Below are 20,453 nucleotides of genomic sequence, written 5' to 3' on the forward strand. Positions count from 1 at the left end.
GGAGCAGGAGAAGGGCAGGAGGATCAGCGAATACAGCCGCACAAGCTGTGCACTAATAACCCAGGCGGGCACCACTCACACGCACCACAGGGTGCTAGGCAGGACCAGGCCTATTTAACCATACCCCAGGCCTGGGGCAGGCGAGGTCAGAGAAAAACCGGGAAAACCTTGTGGATCATGACGAGGGTTTGGCTTTTCCTCTGAGTAAGACAGGAAGCTACTGTCTAGAGGGTTCTAAGCCACAGGCATGCCCTGATCTGACCCCTTCTTCATGGGCTCACTGGGCAGAGAACACATGGTATTGGGGCAAAGTTGGAAGCAGGAGACCACTTCAGAGGCTACTGTAATAATCACACTCAACTATATACTGTCATTCTCACAATCCCCTGAGGTAGGTTCAATGATTACTCTTTCATAGATAAAGAGATTGAGGCTCAAGAGAGATCTAGTAACTTGCCCAAGGTAGGTGCCCTTGACTGGGAATCGAACACGTGACCCTTTGGTTCTCGGGCTGATGCTCTAGCCACTGAGAACACTGGGTGGGGCTGCAGATATATTTCTAAAAGGAATGGTAATAAAACCAAAAGAATGGGAATAACAACAAGCTTCCCTCACCACCCACCAGAGAAAATTTAGTAACAAAGCCGTCCTAGTGGGCACTGGTAGGAGTGTTAAATGATCACTGTATGAATGAGCTGTTCTTTGGTTAAATGCCACTGTTCCTGGGTGGGGAGCTGTGGAAGCCAAGTGAGTCCCCAGACCCCTGCAGGGGGCAATAACTTGAAGTTTCCATACTGCACCAAACTGGTGCCAGGCAAGCTTTTGAGGCTTTGTTCTTTGAACAGGAAGGTGGGAGGAGAAGGCTCAGAAAAGCAGTCATTAATGTCTGTAGGAGAAAGGGTGCTGAGTCTCCATGGGGGTGAGGGTCCTGTTTGTCCTGGTTTTCAGAAAGAGGGGACACAAAGAGCAGGGCGGATGGCCAAGTCCTAGGTCTCACAGAGAAGTATAATGAAAAGGAGACTCAGCAAGGATGCTCAGGGAAGTCACTCCCATTTGCCCAATTCCAGGCTTTTCTGAGAAGCCAAGCAGACAGTGATGCATAAAGACCTGTGAGAGTTGGTCAGCAAGTTTCAGAAAGGGCAATAGCACAGAAAAATAGTATAAATACATGCCAGACTCTGGGCCACCAGGAAAAGGGCTGGGGAGTGGCTGGGTGATGAGGAGGCAAGGAGGAGTTCATTGCAACTAGTTTCCTGAAGGTAACAGCCCAATATTCCACTGGAGGACACCGACAGGCTGGTCCTCATTAAAAGTTGAAAGTAAGGGAGAAAATACAAGCTTGCCTTCAGACAAAGCTGCAGCCTGCACAAATCTGGACCCCTATGTGCAAACCAGCTCATCACTCTTCAGAAAGACGGGCATGCTGCTGAGGCAGGCCAGAGATGGGCAGGTAGAGTGACCAAGAGAACCAGCCCGCGCTCAGCTCTGCTTTCTCCTGAAGGCCCTGGCTGGGTCCAGGCTGACTGAATGGGAGAAGCAGCTCAGCTTTACCTTTTGGTTTTATCCGTCCCAACAGAAAGCACTGGGGACACACAAGGAGCCAGACCGCGGATCGCCCCAGCTCCGACTCTCCTGCTCCCCGACAAACGGGCACATGTAACCACCCCAGGGGCCATTTTCACAATCTGTGATTATAAGCCTGAGAGCAGAGGTCAGGTCTGCCTTGCTCGTCACTGTGCCCATCCAGTATCCAGAATAGTGGCTGCCACTCTGCAGGATCTCAACAGATGAATACATGGTTCGGGGGCTGCCTGACGTCAAGTACCAAGCAGTCATTTCCAAGAGCCATGCCTGAGCCTGCCCTGCTAGGTATGGGCCAAGTGCTAGAAGGATGGCCAGTGCCTTCCCCAAGGTTCTCAGCCAGCTCAGCGCCCTTGCCCCTTCCCTGCAGCCTGGAGCGCAGCTGTTCACTGCATCCCAGGAGCACTGCTCAGGCTACTCACATGAGCAATGACAAGGAGCAAGGAGAAGCTGTTGCAGGGAAAGAACAATGATCTCTCTTCAGTCTATAAAAATGTTGGTGGGAAGAAGTCACAACCAAATCTATCAATTCATGAACAGATGGAGGGGATGTAAACTGAGAACACTAGAAATGGAAGGGGCCTGAGAGAACAAAGGCCAGGGTCACACAATCCCAGGATAACAGAGTCGGGGGTGGCACAGGGACACAGGAGTTAGGCTAAAGGAAAAAGAAAGTCACACAGTGAGCAGGAAACCTGAAAAGTTCATTTCCTTAAGTGACTGTGATAAAAGCTAGCCAACCTTTAGGAGGAGTTACTCATACATCATAAACCTTTAGCTCTCTCTGTTGATTTCCAGAAGGAAAACATCTTCTTTATAACAAGTTCCTTAATGCCTCTGCCGTAAAATAATCAGGATAGGTCTGAGTTAACTTGAGGGTTTACAGCTCAGGCCAGGTTGCTAAAAATAAAGATTCTTGCTCTGGCTAGAGAGTACTAATTTGTGGGACTAATTTTTCACTGAATGTTTATGATTACAAAAGTAATACATGCCCACTGTCAAAAAATAAGAAACCACAGAGAAGGACATGAGAATAAAAATCTCCAATTGTACGAGATGAGAACCACTATTAACATGTTGGCGCCTTTCCCTCCTTCTATGCCTGAGAGTTTAACAGAGCTGAGTGCATACTGTGAATATAATTTCAATTCCTGCTTTTGCCCAGTGAAGTCCATTTAAAAACGCTCCAATGAGTTCTGAGAAAGAAGTTCACCCATAGTGAATAAATAAATTAAGTAACAAAGTGAATAAAAGAAACCCTTCATGAAGTTTAAAAAATCCTGATTATTCCACTGAACCCCCATTTTCCCAGCAAAAGACAAAAATCCTATTGCTAGAACAGACATAGCCCATAAACCAGAAACATTCAGCTCATCTTTGTATCCTCTTATCTCTACCATCAGTTTCAACAAATACTTGTTTTGAATAAGCCACACATTTCCCCAAACCAACAGAATTTTATAACTGCACCTGATTATTTTGAAGCAAGAAATAAAGTTTTGGTGGCCTTGGGTAGATTTCATCTTCCAGTCTTCAGGTGGAGCAAACCATTTAAAAACTATCAGTTCACATTCATGGACCATCACATGCAAATGAAAGTCCTACTGCCAGTTTTGTTGTACTCTGTCACCTAAACTGTAGTGTCAGCAAATGGTCTTTCCAAGGACAAATTATATGTCATATGCCACCCAGTCAGGAGTTGTCCCGGTGTGCGCCCACGTCCTGGTGGGGTTTTACGTGTGGGCCCAAGGCCTTGGCTAGTGGAGAGCAGAAAAACCTTTCTGCCAGCAGAGATGACTGGGATCAAGATCTCCTCACCATAATGCACTTTCCTCACCTCTCACAATATTTCACACTTCATTCAATAACTATGTCCATGCCAGGCATTGGGCTGGGGGCTGGTGACACAAAGGTGAGTAACACAGATGCTATGCCCATTTCCATAGGGCCGCAGTTTGCACAACACTTTCCCATCCATTACCCTCACATTAAGCCTGGGAGACAGGTAAGGCGATTGCCGTTATTACCATATCCTAGATGAGAAAGCAACTGGTCATTGGAGTTTCGCCCCAGGCTATTCAGTGGAAGAGCTGGACTCAAACCTTAGGTCTTCTGATTGCTAGTCCAAGTGCTCTTTTGACTGTACCACTCACACTGATGAATTTCCTCTTATTAATAACTGAAGTCTTCTGGATTATTCTCATTCCCTCTAGCACCTGGGTTCTACGTGGCTGCCTAGCTTCTGAGCAATGAACTGCCCTGACCTCTAGACGGCTGCATATGGCCTGATTTCTGTGTGCCTGTCTAGATTCTGACCCTAGACTCTTATCTCCCCAGCTATCCTGGCAACAAATTTCAAACTCGACTTATTCCCTCCCACTGGTACCATGATGTAGCAGACTGCTCATTTCCCACAACGTTCTATCCCCTCTTCATCCTTGAAAACACAGATTTTGCTGGACTCATGGTCTCTCAACTACATTTATCTCCTAGCCTCCTTTGCAGGTAAATGTAGCGATATGACTAGGTTCTGGTCACTGGGATAAAGGAGTATGCGATTTCCAGGTCTAGACCTTAAAATGACTGCATGTGTGCCCCCTGATCTTTCCTGTGGAAAATGATAAAAACCAAAGCTTCTACTTTCAACCACCACGTGGAAGCCACATGCTGAAGACAGATGGCCTGGACCACTATCTACTCTAGATTGGTACACGAGAGAGAAATGAGCTTCCACCTGGTTTCAGCCATTGTGTCTGTGTGTCTCTATAATACAGGAACTTGCTCTGTGCCCCAAGTAATACAAGAAGCTTGAGTGAGACCAATTTTTCATTCTCCTAGTAAAGCCCTTTGTCACCAATGACATACTTAAATTTTTTTTCTAAAATATGTTTTTATTGATATATTTAGAAAGAGAGGAAGGGGGAGATGGAGGGGGTGGGGGGGGGGGAGAGAGAGAGAGAGAGAGAGAGAGAGAGAGAGAGAGAGAGAGATATGAGTGAAAAACATCAACATCAATTGGCTGCCTCCTGCACACCCCTGGCTGGAGATTGAGCCTGTAACCCGGGCATGTGACCTAACCAGGAATCGAACCAGCAACCTTTTGGTGCACACTGGCCAGGCACCAATGACATATTTTAAAGGGGATATTCAAAACCATATAAGAAAGGGTTCCATTAAGGTTTATTTCATGGAAAACTTTTTAAAAAATGAAACCAGGACCTCAAAGATGATTTATGTTTCGGTCACAGGAAAAATTGAGAGGGCCCAGAAAAGCAAATCAACCTCCTGTAGTGACAAGAGGGAGAGAGCTCTGAGTAATAAGCATGACCAGTCCTCTCTCCTTCAGCAGTTCTCTCCATTCCTAGAAAAGGCACTGAGAGCTGACACGATGTGAGCCACAGCCAATTTCACCATGGAAACAATGTGATAATAGGAGCTTGTGTTCCTAACCAAGACCTCCATGGTCAACTTTTAAAATAAATTATGTAAACTTGTGTTTTACTATCTATTAAAGCCTTGGGACTTTTAAAACCAGAAGGGCTGTTGACCCAATAATATACCACAAAGGATCCATGTATAGTCTGAACCATAGAAATCAGGTGAAAAGCAATTAAACCCAACACAACAACCAATCACATGACCTTTTATTTATTCTGAATCAGTAATTCTGATTTGGTAATAGTGTGCAGCACAAAATACTTCACTTTAATGATGACTTCTAAATACAGTAAATCGTAACATTTGAGAACATCTTTAATAAAGAAAGCAGAGAGGAACTTGGGACGAAAGAAGTTAAAGTCAGAAAAAGTCTGGCTCTGTCACTGACTGGCTTTGGGTCCCTGAAAAATAGCTTAAACTCTTATCTTTATTTCACCTCTTGTCATAGGGTTGTGGTGAAGACTAAACAAGACAGTGCAGTGAAAGTGCTCTGTAAATCACACAGAGGTAAATGGTGTCACCGGGATTGTGACATTTGAAAAGACTTTTGTAGGGAGATTGTGACAAGCATTAACATGAAAACTGAGTAGACTACAAGCTACCCAGCTACTTTTTTGCAAAACTGACCCGGAGCCAATTTCTTTTGCTGTCCTCTTTTTCTCTCTTTACAATCTCCCATGTATATCAGTTGACAAGAGTATTCAATCTGCTGCATTAATTGTTGGCATCCATTGCTCATGAGCCACAGAGTAGCCAGCAAGAGCTGCTAGATGTCAGCCATGGCTGTGAAGAAGGGAGAGCTGCAGTGAGCAGAGACCACCGTGCGGTGACATGTCTATCAACCAAAATGCCTCCCAAAGACCCACTGCCCTGTTAGAAACCCCCAAATCAGAGACAGGAAGCATTTTAAAGCCAGGAAAAGGAAGAAGAAGATTGATGATGTTAAAGGAGTGCAGGCTCAGGAGCCTGTCCTGGGTTTGAATCACAGCTTCTCCACTTGTCATCTGAGGCACCTCTAGAAAGTGGGACTGACGGTGCCTACCCCATAGGACTATGGTGAAGATTAAATGGGAAAGGGCCTGTAAGCACTTAGCACAGTACTTGGCAGATGGTCAATACTTGAAGGTCAGGTGCTGTTATTAATAATCTATACTAATAAAAGGGTAATATGCTGATTAGACTGGATGTCTTCTAGACGTCCTTGCAGACAAAGCCACAGTGGTGGGCGATGAGGCAGAGGGGTTAGGGGCGATCAGGCAGGCAGGCAGAGAGGTTAGGGGCAATCAGGCAGGCAGGCAGAGGTGGTTAGGGGTGATCAGGGAGGCAGGCAGAGGGGTTAGGGGCAATCAGGCAGGCAGGCAGAATGGTTAGGGGTGATCAGGCAGGTAGGCAGGTGAGCGGTTAGGAGCCAGGGGTCCTGGATTGTGAGAGGGATGTCCAACTGCCAGTTTAGGCCCGATCCCGCAGGAACCAGCAGTCGGACATCCCCTGAGGGGTCCCAGATTGGAGAGGGTGCAAGCCAGGCTGAGGGACCTCCCCCCCACGCACAAATTTTGTGCACCAGGCCTCTAGTATCTACACTAATAAAAGAGAAACATGGTAATTGGCGTACGACCGCTACCCTTCCCATTGGCTAATCAGGGCAATATGCAAATTAACTGTCAGCCAAGATGGCGGCCGGCAGCCAGGCAGCGTGAAACTAACATGAGGCTTGCTTGCTTCAGTGACGGAGGACTCCAATGTTCCCCGCAGGATGCTGCAGGCCTCTGAGCCTGCAGTTTCAAACATTGTAACAAATACAAACGCTAAACAAAACTCCAGAAACCAGCTTTCAGCTAGCCGGGATCTCAGACCTGGAGTTGATACAGAGTTTCGAGAACCGAAACAAACCAGATACCTGCTTTCAGGAGCGGAGGCCTAAGAGCTGGAGCCTCAGAGCTAAAGCTGGCCCAGAATAAATAAAAAAAGAAAAAGAAAAAAAGGAGCAGTTGGGAGCTTCAGTCCTAGCCTGAAAACAGCCCTCAGCCCCTCACCCAGACTGGCCAGGCACCCCAGTGGGGACCCCCACCCTGAAGGGTGTGTGACCAGCTGCAAACAGCCATCATCCCCTCACCTAGGCTGGCCAGGCACCCCAGTGGGGACCCCCACCCTGATCCAGGACACCTTTCAGGGCAAACCAGCCGGCCCCCACCCGTGCACCAGGCCTCTATTCTATATAGTAAAAGAGTAATATGCCTCCCAGCACTGGGATCAGCGGAGCCACGAGGCCTCCTGGCACCGGGATCAGCGTGACAGGGGGCAGCGCCCAAACCCCCTGATCGGCCCTGCTTTGTGGGTGATAGAGGGAGGCGCCCCAACCCCCTGATCCGCCCTGCTCTGTGTGTGACAGGGGGGAGCTCCTCAACCCCCTGATGGGCCCTGCTCTGTGCGTGACAGGGGGGAGCTCCCCAACCCCCTGATGGGCCCTGCTCTGTGCGTGACGGGGGGCAGCTACCCAACCCCCTGATCGGCCCTGCTCTGTGCGTGACAGGGGGCAGCGCCCCAACCCCCTGATTGGCCCTGCTCTGTGTGTGACAGGGGGCAGCGCCCCAACCCCCTGATGGGCCCTGCTCTGTGCGTGACGGGGGTGGCGCCACAACCTCCCCATCGACTCTGCCTTGAGTGTGACAGGGGGCAGTGCCCCAACCCCCAATCGGCCCTACCCTGAGCGTGACTGAGGGTGGCATCGCAACCTCCCAATCTGCCCTGCTCTGTGCATGACAGGGGGCGGCGCCCCAACTCCCCAATTGGCCCTGCTCTGAGCCCGACCAGGGGCTGCACCTAGGGATTGGGCCTGCCCTCTGCCACCCGGGAGCAGGCCTAAGCCAGCAGGTCGTTATCTCCCAAGGGGTTCCAGACTGCGAGAGGGCACAGGCCGGGCTGAGGGACCAAATTTTTGTGCACCGGGCCTCTAGTTAATAATAATAATAACAGATACATGATGCAATACTAACAAAAATTAGGATTTGGCAAATCTTCCATCCTTCATGTCAAGACTTTGGTACAGGCTTTGCAGTCAGATATTACCTGGACAGCCTACTGGCTCACCCTTTAATCCATCAAGCTAATTAAGGTTTTTCTGGACCTCTGTCTTATGCCCCAGGATAGGTAAAACATCCAAGAATGCCCCACTGGCTAGCTGGCTAGATCTTAACAATATTTTTTCTGATTCACAGCAGAGCATCACTATCCTGAGAGGTGTGTGCAGAGAACAGATAACCTTGGATGTCTGCATCTAACTTTTCCATCCATGCTCAGGCTGTGGCTCCTCATATCTAAAGATGAAATGTAATAACACCCTTAAAATATGGCCCTACTCAGCAAAATTAGGTCTGTCAGCACCCACCTGGTGGACAGCGCCACATCCCTAACAGTGCCCTGGAAGTGGACAACTTCCTTCTGCACCCTCCAAGCTATCCTTGTAAGGCCAGTATGCCTTGTTAAATCCAGAAAGCTGCTCCCTACAACCATGGAAAAACTTTCCAGCTTCCAAAACCTTTCCTTATCTCACTCCAGCATCAGAACCACATTGTAGGGGGCTGGACAAGAATTGTTATACCTGTTTCACAGATAAGGAATCAACCAGGCTGAGGTATTTAGCGATTTGGCTCTGTTGCTTAAGTAGCAGAAGCAACCCAGAATGCAAGTTATCTGGTTCTCAATTCAATGCTCATTCCAGAAAATGTGGATATTTGGTTTTAAACATTCAACTTTCATAATGGCTGGCGTTTTGCTTCAGGAGAATTCATTAACCGAGGTATCACAGTCACAGTTCATTGCAGATTCACATACTTAAAAGCCACTTACACAGGCAGATGTTCCCCGCACTCTAAAAATCTAAAGGGTGACTGAAAACAACCATGCCGATTAACATAATAGACAATTAACTCCTGGTTCTGGCTTCCTCTCACCCTCTGTCTGGACTCAGTTAGCAGCCTCCTATCAGCGAGTCCCTCTTTGCTCCAATCCAACAGGAACACTCACACTGGACTAATGCTCTAAGGAGAATTATTTCATGCCACTAGCATAACAACCATAATAAAACAAATTCAGTGGTTCTCCACTGCCTATCAGTCTCTACTTCACTAAGTAACCTTTGACCTGCCATTACCTCGCTGAGTTTCTTCATCTGCAATATGAAGGAGTGGGTTCAACAGAGTCTTGTCCACTTCCAGTGCATGACTCTAAAACCACCCTAACCAAGCCCAAATCCTGCATTTGGAGGACATTAGGAGACAACAGAGTCCACTGAGGCCTGGTTTTTACACCTGAATCTACCACTTACCAGCGATGTGCCCTTAGGCAGGTTACTGGATCGCTCTGTGCCTCAATTTGCTCATCTCTAAAATGAAGCTAATAATAAGACCTACTTTGTAGGGTTTTGTAGAATTAGATGAGATAACACATGTGAAATGCTAAGAGCATCATAAAAACTCTCTGTTAGCAATTATTATAATCTGAAAGACATGTTTCCTGAATGATCTTCCAAACTTAAGTTTCCACATTATTTGTGAACCCTTCATTCCAAGTAAGTTTATGTCCCTGAACACAAACTGGTCATTCCTACTTCTGTGCTTTTATTGCCACCCATCTTTGTGCTGTGTTGCCACCCATCCATCCCTGGAAATACCTGTGCTTTCCTTGTGTGTGAATCTAAATCCTACCCATCCTTAAAGGTCAGGATTCAAACTGGTCACCTCCATGAAGCCTCCTCCTCCTCCTCGCAAAGCTCTTTCTCGTTTCTAAACCTCTGTAGCACTTACAGACAGTCTAGACCACTATATTGGCATTATACATGGCCAGGGGTTATCTTCTACCAGTAGGTGAAATTGCAGGCTCTTTGGCCACAACAATCATTTCTGCTCTTCCTCTGGGTCCAGCATGATGCCTGGTATATAGCCCTTCAGATATTTGTTGACTGAACAAATAAATGTGTAGTACTATGCCCAAACAAATACATGTTTTCTTTGAGTTGATGTGGCTCAGCTATTAATTTGCTGTACTTTGAAGCCAAGTTAAGATAACATAAAGATGAACATCAGTAGGGCAGGGACAACCACTGCCAGTTAATTCCTGATACTCAATAAAAGATACTGATATATGGCCAACCTGAAGAATAAAATGTCAAAAGGAAATGGTGACCTAAACTCCAAGGTCCCTTGTAAGACCAAGCTCACAAGTCTGCACTATCAGAAAGGGAAGGAGTTGAGGTTTTCCCAACTGAATTCACTCATTCAACTACTGTTTATTAAGTGACTATGCTGCACAGCCACTGTCTTAGTTGCTGGGGATATAGCAACTAAATGGACAAAATAACTGCTCATATTCCAGAATCTAAGGAGGAAGACTGGTTATAATGCCACCTTCTAGTTCCAAAGTGAAATCCACAGAGCAACAACTTTTTGTACCAACTCCTTGCTATGCCTTCAAGCAAAGAAAAAAGAAAAAAAAAAGGAAAGTACCATACTCAACTGACCCAACAGAGGCAGTGTTAAAAGTGCTCTGTCACTCCCAATGAGGAGTCCCTCAGTCTAGAATTGAATGGGGAAGTTCACAGCATAGCATTCGGCATCCTAAGTCACTTAAAATCTAAGTTCCTAACACCCTAGCTGAGCTCTGCTTCTATCATTATTTAAATATCAAACCTCCCAAATAGCAAATGTGGCACTTGATGCAAAAAACACACACACAAAAACAAACAAACAAACAAAAAATACCAACAACACAAAACAAAACTCAGAGTGGGAAAAGAGGCAGGGTTGGTAATAGAGAAGTAGGTAGTTTTTACCACAGCAAAATCTGAGGCTCTTTTCTCCTTTGGAGCAAAAACTTCTTGTATCCTCTAAAGCCTTACAAAATTTTTTTTTTTTCTTCCAGCAGGATACTGAAAATAGCTTTGCATTTAACATTTAAAATGTTTTGATCCCACACTCTTTCAGCTCTGCTCTCTCCCGCAAACTCATTTCATTTCCTAAGGGCACTTATAAGTATATTTCATAAGCAACAAAACATAGTCACCATTTTTATACTTAAGAGTTAAAAAGAAAAATGATTTAATAATTACATGGAAGATAAGTTGGTCAAGAACACAGGAATCTTATCTGGACCAAAAGTTCTAGGACAAAATTTCTTTCAATTCATCAAGACAGATAGCAGATTAAAATCAAGGTTCATGTTGAATGCATAACTGTTGAGCACTATGCATGGGAACTTCTTGAGTTCCTCATTTTTGTGTGATCTACTTCATCAGAAAGAAATTTGAGGTAGCCATATGAAGGTAGGCTTAAATAATAATAATAATATTAATAATAATACACACACACACACATATTTTCCTGTAACAGTGAGAAAACAAGATTTCATAGCCAACAAGGACCTGAGAAATCAAAGTTCAATGAAGGCAACTTACTCAAAGTAACTCAGTAAGTCAATGGCTTGGCCAAGACTGGAGCCTGGACCTCTTCCAACTCCCAGTTCAGGGCTTTCCCCACTCTCCACACCATTGTCTCATTTGTAACACATGAAACAAAATCTTAAAGGCACAAAGGTAAAAATCTCCTTTATAAAACTTTCTGACAGACTGAAGAAATAGTAAGAGATGTGACAAAGGAAAATGGGTCTCTAATGAGTAACACTAAAAGTAAATGACCTATAATGCCATGTAGATGAGGGGTCTAGCTTCAGAAGGCTTAATTAGTTCTGGTAACGCTTTAGTACTAAACAGTATGGTTTCAGCTACAGGCAGCACTAAGTGGCTTTTGTGGGCTTCCCTGGGAACTAAACCACCATTTAGTTCATTTTTTTTCTATAGAAAAATTTATCCTAAATTTCCATCAACTGCCTTACAAATGAACTGTTGGAACAAAACCTGTTTTTAAGATGGTTGTGCATGTGAAACAATTCTGAAGCCTGAAGCTCTACACTAAACAGACTTAAAACAGTAATAGTTGGTGATTCACGCTAAGGGTACATTTATGAGAAAGCCGTTCAAACCCTTAATTTGCTTACATGTAATATGTTTTAGTAAAAGTCCTCTGAGCAGAGTACAGTAAACTGCTATTTGTACAATATTAAAGGCCCGGTGCATGAAAATTCATGCACTGGATGGGAGCGGTCCCTCAGCCTAGCCTGCCCCCTCTCACAGTCCGGGAGCTCTCAAGCACAGGAGGCGACTCGGTGATCAGGGGAAGGCGACACCTCCATCACACTTCTGCTGCTGCCACTGCCGGCAGCGCAAGCCTTGGACAGTCCTGGGCAGCTGGGCAGCCGCCATCCAAGGCTTGCCTGCGCCTCGGGCCAGCCCTGGGTGGCTGGGGGATAGAGGGGACTGGGGGACTCCAGAGGAAGGCGTGCGGCAAGGCTGGGGGCGGGCCCGGCCTTGCCGCATGCCTGCCACCCTGGCGGGGCTGAGGGGACTGGGTGCCGCCATCTTGTGGCTGTGGGCACTGCCATCTTTGAGGGTGGGGCAGTCAATTAGCATATTCCCTCCTTATTGGCTGTGGGCACCGCCATCTTTGAGATGGCATGAGGGTCAATTAGCATATTCCCTCTGTATTAGAAAGGATATAACCAAGGGCAAATGCTCCAATTCTGTATGCAAGTATTTACGGGGCCTTTCTAGCACTGAGCTAAGGGATACAGGGAGGATAAAACATCTGAACATAAGGAACTCATAACGGTTACCCGGGCCTTTACTTTCCTCAAAAACAATCAAGCTACCTCTAACCTTAGGGCCTTTGCACTTGTTCCCTCTTCCTGGGATACTTTCCCCCAGATCTTCCTGCAGCTGAGCTCATATGTTACCTCTTCCCAGCTAAAGCAACCTCCTTCCTACCATTCATCATCGCTATTGTTTTACTCTAGTTGATTGCTTTCCTAGCATCTATCACTGACAGGAGTTAACATGTTTAACTGTTTATTGTCTGTCTCCTCTTAATGGAACTCTGTTTTGTTCAGTGCTGTATATGCATCCAATAAACTTCACCGAATGAGTAAATGAGTAGAGCTGGAGAGTGGGAAATGAGGACAAGATAATTATTCATGAAACAATTTAAAAATGAGAGAACTGGCCATCTTGATTAAATACAATATGATAACTTTCATACCAATGAATGGCTGAATGGCTGGCAATCAAAAGGGGAGAGAGAGAGAGAGAGAGAGAGAGAGAGAGAGAGAGAGATCATAAGAGGCTTCCAAAGAAGTGAGAGACTCAAGGCAGGTCAAGGCAAAGAAGAGAACCTCTCAGGTCAACAGAGTGATGTGAATAAAGACATACAACAACAGAGAGTATATCATGGGGTGGCTCAGCCAGGGCAGGGCAGAAACAAGCAAAATTGAACTTTAGGCACTAGGCTCCTCTGGGAATGGCAGTGGGCGGGGGGGGGGGGGGGGGGGGCAGGATCAGATGGGAGAGCCTTGAGGATTGGACACAGGGGAGTCAACCACATGCCGCTGGCAACAGGGCTGTTCTTGGAAGGCAAAGTTGGCCATATCGTGTGGGAAGAATTGAAGGATGTAGCAGGTAAACCAAAAACCTGATTAGTACATGTTTAGACCATTACCTGAATGGTCTGAGTAGGTGGGACAAAAAGAGCTTCCTTTTGCTTAGACCTGAGAGATGTTAGTGAGCAAGATATCAAGGCATTTTCCTCCTTAAAAATAGATGATTTCCAGAATATGTCACAATAGATTCCATGGCAGATTCAGGTCAACTTCCCATACATCCTACACTTGGAGCACTCAAGGAGGATTAACAGAGGTTCAAAACGATGCTGTGAGGGAAGAGCATGTCTTTCCATGCCATCCAAATCCGAGATTAATTATATCCAGTATAGCTTTTGTTTATCCTTTTTTATTATTTAAAAGAAATGTAGAATCTAACTTCCCTGTGCAGTATATATTTTAACATTATATAATATATTTTTATATAACAGGTTCTTGACATAAAACAATGTTTCCCTTACTATATAAATGTATTTGGGGAACAACTGGCATTAAAAATACACACACACACACACACACACACACACACAGTCCAAGGCTGCAAACGTCTGTCTTTAGGGTAAGGAGCTGAGGAGAGGAGGAGGAAGGTGAGAGACTTTGAAAAGGTCTTTGCCCCAGTGAGGAGATCTGCAGATGGCTATGATGGGGACCCGGGGGTGGGGGTAATGAGTTCTGTTCAGAGTGTTCATCTCACACAAGAAGCTGCCTGGGGAGGGGCTAGCTGAGCCACACAAGGCCTGTGTAAGAGCAACGCTGCAGAAGGGCAGGAATAAGCAAGAGAGACAGAAATGCACAACAGGATATGAGTGAGAATAATGTTCACAAGCCCTTGTAACTGCACTAGGGTAGTAGCCAAACATGCAGCCTTTGCGCCCACTGCCAAGGACCTCAGTCTTGCTTAAAAGGAGGTGCATACCCCATTTGTCAACAATAAGATTGGTCACCAATTATTGTGGGCCTAGTAAGCTCCTGGCATGGTGCTGGAGGCTCGAGTACAGGATCTAATCAGTGGTTCCTCCCAGGAGACAACTGCTGCAGTGGTTAGAGAGCAGACTCTGGAGTCCCCATGAAAAAATCCTGCCCCACCCCACCCCAGCTGAGTGACCTTGGGCAGTTGACAAAACCACCACACTGTGGGTAAGTGAGGATAATCATCGCACCTACCTCATGGGTTGTTATGAGGATTAAGCAAGTTAATAAACATAAGATGACAAACATAGAGTGTTCAATAAATCTTAACTGCTATTACCATCATTATTATTATTCCTGTTTTGCAGATGAGGTAAATCAGACTCAAAGACGCTAACTAATTTGCCTAGGTCACACATTTCAAATTAGTGGTTAGCAGCTAGAGGCAGTTAGCTCCATAAGATTTCTCTTGCCTTTTGAAAACATGTAAATGTTTTACTCAGTATATGTACAAAATCCAATGGGTAGAGTATTAACCAGAATATTAAATTAGGCAGACTATCCAACCCCTTCTTTAACCACGCTGGATAAACAAGAATTTATACCATTTAAAAGAACAACATGTACTAACATAAAAATCATTTGCCATCAAATGTCAGCACTCAACATTCCCCCAAAACAAAGATGACTAAAGCTTATCCAATTCCATCTCCACAGCGGTGAAGTCCCCAACTCAAACTCTCCTTCCATGTACTCGTGATCATGTCCATTCGTGCCCCTGTTGCATTCCTTATCTCATGCCCCCACCTCTCCACTGGTGTAGCCCCCTTCCCTCCAGCTGCTTCGTCCCTGAGTGCCTTACCCATCCCATCTCCCCCAGACAGTTAATTGGAATAAGCATATCCTGAAGGCTCCCTGTGCCTGTCATTTTGGAAAACCAAGGTGGACTCCCAGCCAAGTGAGATATTCCCAGAGACAGCCCAACACAACATGGAATGCAGCAGTACCTAAGAGAATCAGGTAGACCAAGGGCTGGGGCACATGACTGCTAGATATGGGGAGGAAGAAAAACAAAATGAAGAGCTCCTGGGGCACCAAGCATTTGAGCTGGCTCTTAAAGCCGAGTAGGATTTGGATATGAGAAGGTTGGGACATGGGACAGGCCAAGGGCTGGTGCAGGGAATGGAAAGTCCTTCAGTTTGACTGGACGGTCCTGTGCACACAGCAAAGCCTGGTAGACAGGTGGGCTGGCTATGGAGAGGCAAGGAGCAGCAGCAATGCAGACAGCTAACATTCATTGAGTGTTTACTATGTGCCATGAATAGCTTCTGCACTTTTAATGTTTCAACTCACTTAATCCACACTGCAACTCATTGAGATAGGGACTACAAAGACTCCAGTCTTGTAGATGAGGACACCACGACATAGAGAACAAAGCAACTTGACCACAGTCATAAACCTGGTAAAAAAACAAAACAGGATATGATATCTGGCTCCAAAGTCTGTATTGTTAACCACCCAACCAAACTGTGTCTCAGGACAGCTTAGGGGTGAAAGGTACAGCACCAGGACGCCAGGAGGATGACAGTGCTTGCAAGCAATTTGCAATCTAACTCCAAGGCCACAATGCTGGCTACAGGCTGCTGCGAGTGTATGCAGTGAACCTGCTGGCAGCTGAAGCCGGACAGATCAGGACTAAAAATGGGACTCTAGGCAAAGGAGATAATGTGAAGAGTGGAGGCCAGGACAGACACCTACCTTGAGGGTATGCAGGAAGAGAACAACAACAACAAAAAAGCATCATGACCCAAAGATAGAGGAAGGAAGGGATTTCAAGGAGGAAAAGACAGGCAGGGTAAAAGCTGCAAAGGGGCCAAAAACAACTACTTTTGACAAAGAATGGCCGCTGGAATTCAAGATTTAAAGTTTTGAGATCTTTCAGAAGAAATATAGAGAAGGGTGGTAGAGCGAGAAGCCAGAGAGCAGGACCTAAGAATGGAGCAGATGACAGAGCAGAGGAGGTGAAAGTTTGCAGCCTTGTGAGAGGTTGCCAGGCAGGCAGGAGGGCGAGGGATGGAGACACAGGGGGACCAAGTATAGACATGTGAAAGCAGGCTTGTAACAGATCTGTTTCTTTGCCTTCCATCCTTCCTTTCCTAAATCAAGACAAAGGTTTTTCTGGGGTTTAAGGAGGCTGAAGAAAAACAATACGGAAGGGTATTCCAGTGAGAGGGCTCTGGCAGCAGGCACTGGGGGAGGGCTTCCTGTGTGCCAGGCATTTCACACGCATCATCTCCCTTGTTCTCTTGATCCTCATACAGACCCATGAGGCAGGCGCTGTCACTACACCACAGAAAAGGAGCTGCCTGCCGTCAGAAGGGTCAAGCACTTGTCCAATGCAACACGGCCTGAACCCGAGTCCTAGTTCCTGCTACCAGACACAGGCTCCCGCCGAAAGTGAGGATCCAAGAAGAGGGAACAGAGGAGAGATCCACTTGCTTTTCCTGAACTAGAAGGAGAAGAGAAGATGGAGGGGCGGGGGGAGGGGAGGGGAGGGAAGAGACAGGACATTATGGGCAGGAAGGAAGAATACCAAGGGAGCTTAAGTCAGAGAGAGAGAAAGAAAGAGAAAGAGAGAGAAGAGAGAATAAAGAAAGAACAGTCAGGGTGGATGGAAGAGAATGAAAGAACAGCTAGGGTGGATGGAGTTAGGAGTGTCTGGGTATTATGATAAAGTGGCGATGAGGACAGAAAGGACTGTGGGAAAGGGCAACATACCTATTTCTGGGCTCCTAACTGAACCTTATGGTCTACAGAGGATTTTTTTTTTTTTTTTTTTTTTTTTACTTCCCTGCAAATGTTTATCATGACAGTAACTAAAATCACCACCTATAATTATAACATTGTGAGGGGCAATGTTTCTTTAATATTGACTTTCTTTCACTGCAGTGAAAGTTGATGATGGAATCACAAATAAAAGTAAGCTCATAAAAGGAAGGCAACCGTTATGTCAAAGACAAATGATATTTAGTTTTTCATATTCTCCCAGAGTCTGTTAACATAGCCAAGTCTTTCTATACTGTTTGTCCATCACTTAGTATATAAACTGGGTAGAGACTATCGGTGTGGAGGGATAAATCTGAAAGCATGGCCACTTCCTTTTCCTCCCTGTGGTAGGCAAACCTTTTTTTGCAAATAGTAGGCAAACTCCTAAGAAGTCATTATTTATAAATCATTTGAAATGGATTCTTTGAAACACCATGTGTTTAAGTTTCTATGAAACTAGGACTTCAGCTCAGATATTCCAGGGGTTTCAGCAGGTAAAATACCAACCTGAATTCAAATGTATGAAATATTTAGAGACACACAGAACTTTATAGCAGAAGAAACTTTTGAGATCACCTCGTTTAACTGCCTTATTTTTCATCTGAGGCAACCAGAACCCAGAAAAGCTCAGCAACTTGCCCCAGCGGCATAGCCATGAAAGCCCACATCTGGGCTGGAACCAGGGTATTTTAACTCTCAAGCTAGCGCTCTTCCACCACACCTGTTGCTCGCTCTCTCTCTCATTTAAAATTTTATGGGTTGGAATAATGTACATATTTAACTATGCTTTTAACCTATTAATATTATCATTATTCACTGGCTACAGTTACAAACAAAACCAAAATGCCTCTACAGATTCAGCTTCGGATCCTACAGATAATTTCAAAATCATTTTAAAGCCTTTTAAATATGTTCAACAAACTGCTTTAAAGACTTATCAAATAAATGACTCAGTAACAGCACGGATTGAAAGATTAAATTTTGTGTTTTAAAAATACTTTTTGGAATTTCATTGATATGAACATCAAATTTAACAGCAGCGATTTCTTGCAAGAACAGAGAGCATGAGATTATTTGAAACTGTTCAGGAGAAGCAATGATTATTTTAAGCTCATGATTCAACCATTACATTAAAAACTCCACCAACCCAAATTGACAGATCCTGATATCAATGGGACCAGAAGAATTAAAATAATAGCTGTCATATAAAAATAGATTAAAGGGAGAACAACAGCAGATGTCAGAAGGGCAGATGACAAACAAGTGTTAAGGGAAATGAGATGCATCAGTTTTTATGGATTTTTTTTTTAAAAAAGAAGACCCTGGAAATACAGATATAATAGTCAAGAAATGTTTCTTCATCAATATCGAATCTTATTTCTGGGAGCTGGGCGATAAAACTTGGCTAATAATTCCTGTTGAGCAGTAACTATGTAAGCAGAGGGATCACAAGCACCAAAATGCCAAAACAGCGCTAGGTGACTGAGAAGGACCCTAGCCCTTGAGGGAGGGAAAAGGGAGCAGGGACTGTGGTGTGAGGGGCGTCAGCCTGGTGCCCCCACCGGCCAAGACAAACTTGACAACAGACGCCAAAGGCGGGTGTCACCCTTCCCAGATCTGAGCGCCGAGCGAGCGCCGCCAGCACCTGCGCGTGTCCCGCAGCCAGCTCTCCCGACCCCGGGGGTGGTTGACGCGTGCCCCATAAGGTCGGCATTAATTTCTATTCTACTTTTCCTCTAAGCAAACGAAAGCTCTTTTGGCTGTCAACGCCCCGGCAATCAAGAGCGGGAACCTTTTTCTCTTCTGACATTTGTCAAACCTGGCGCTAAAGCCTGCCTCGCTGCGCCCTCCGCGGCGCTCCAGGGCTCCAGGACCGGCGGCGGGCCCACACCTGGACGCCGGGCGACATCCCCGCGCCGTGGGGCACCTGCTCCCATACCCACACGGGCTCCTCCTGGGGCTGCCCAGAACCCAGACTGGACGAAAGTTCGAACGCTGGGGTCGGCCCCCGCTCGGACCGGGGATTCCCGGGTGCAGCACTAGCACCGACGATTAGGGCCAAAGGGGCGGGCAGGCTCGGACTCCCTAAGCCCGAAGGAGACGCCCTCCCCGCCCCCACCCAGCCCTGCAGGCTCCCGAAAGGGAAGTGAAGGAGAGGAGGAGGAAGGGCAGAAGCGGCATCGCTCGCCCAACGCCCTTGGGGATGCAGCCGTCAAGAATAGACCCCTCCGGGGTCCACGCAGCTCCCGGGGATACATTCTAGGACTCGCCCTCAGTCGGTCATTGCTCCCAAAAGGCAGAGCTGTCCCTTTAAGGGGCAGCTGGCTGCTCCCTCCCTGCGGCAGGTAGCGATGCCCGCGGAGGGGACGTAGGTACTTTCCCGGTCCCTTCAGGGACGCCTGCGGCACCTCTGCCCTTCCTACCCAGCAGCGCCAGCCCCCGTGAGGGATGATGAGGGCGGACGGGCGCGGCGCCTTTAAGGGGCGCAGCCTCTTCACGGCCCCGGTGGGGGCAGGGAGCGGGCACGGGCCCTTTAAGGCCGGCAGCGGGCACGTCGGGCAAGGTTCCCGGGCGGCCGGGCAGCGACCCGGGCGGCGGCGGGGTCGCTGCGCCTGCCAACGTGCTAACGGCCCCCGGCGGGGTGCTCGGGGCCATGCCACTTCCCGCAGCCAGCCCGACACTCACCGTGGCTCGCCAGGAGCGCCCGCGCCCGCGCCCCCACTTGGATCCCGCGGCGGCGGCGGCGGTGAGTCCGGCGCGGGTAAACAGGCACCTCCGTCCCTGACCTACTTTCTGCCTTCCCTAAATGTCGCACCACTAACCTACTTTCCGACCAATCCGCTCCCCGCCGGCCCAGGCCCGGCCCCCCGCCCACCAATCACTGTGCCCAACCCCCTTTCCCCGCCCACCAATGGAGGAGACGCGGAGGCCGGATACCTGCCTCTTCCTGCCAGCCAATCCGAGCGCCCGAAGCAAGCCGGCCTCGGCCCTTGCCCCCGGCCAATCCGCGCACGGCTCGGCGCTCCGCTGGCCAGTTGCGTGGCTGCTGAAGAAGCCTCTGGCCAATGGCGAGGCGGCAGGGGCTGGTTTACCTGCCACTTTCCCGCCACCAATCGCTTGGCACCCGAAGAGCACGCCCCGAGCAGAGGGCCAATCGG

At 47.1% G+C, this 20,453-nt stretch overlaps 1 protein-coding gene across 5 annotated transcripts in view; it reads right to left on the reverse strand.

Annotated features, from left to right (window-relative positions):
- The window catches only part of BMAL1 (basic helix-loop-helix ARNT like 1), a 107,726-nt gene extending 87,576 nt beyond the window's left edge, over positions 1 to 20,150 (reverse strand). For 2 of the 5 annotated variants that reach the window (XM_081098887.1, XM_081098885.1), the window contains exon 1: positions 19,981 to 20,145. The gene's annotated coding sequence lies outside the window, so the exon portion shown is untranslated. Of the gene's footprint in view, positions 1 to 19,980 lie in introns of all 5 variants that reach the window. The other 3 variants (XM_081098888.1, XM_081098886.1, XM_081098889.1) reach the window with 2 other exon arrangements.
- Between the last annotated feature and the right edge of the window lie 303 nt (positions 20,151 to 20,453).

Source organism: Myotis nattereri (genome assembly GCF_964212035.1).
Source record: "Myotis nattereri genome assembly, chromosome: 9".
Lineage (NCBI taxonomy): Eukaryota > Metazoa > Chordata > Mammalia > Chiroptera > Vespertilionidae > Myotis > Myotis nattereri.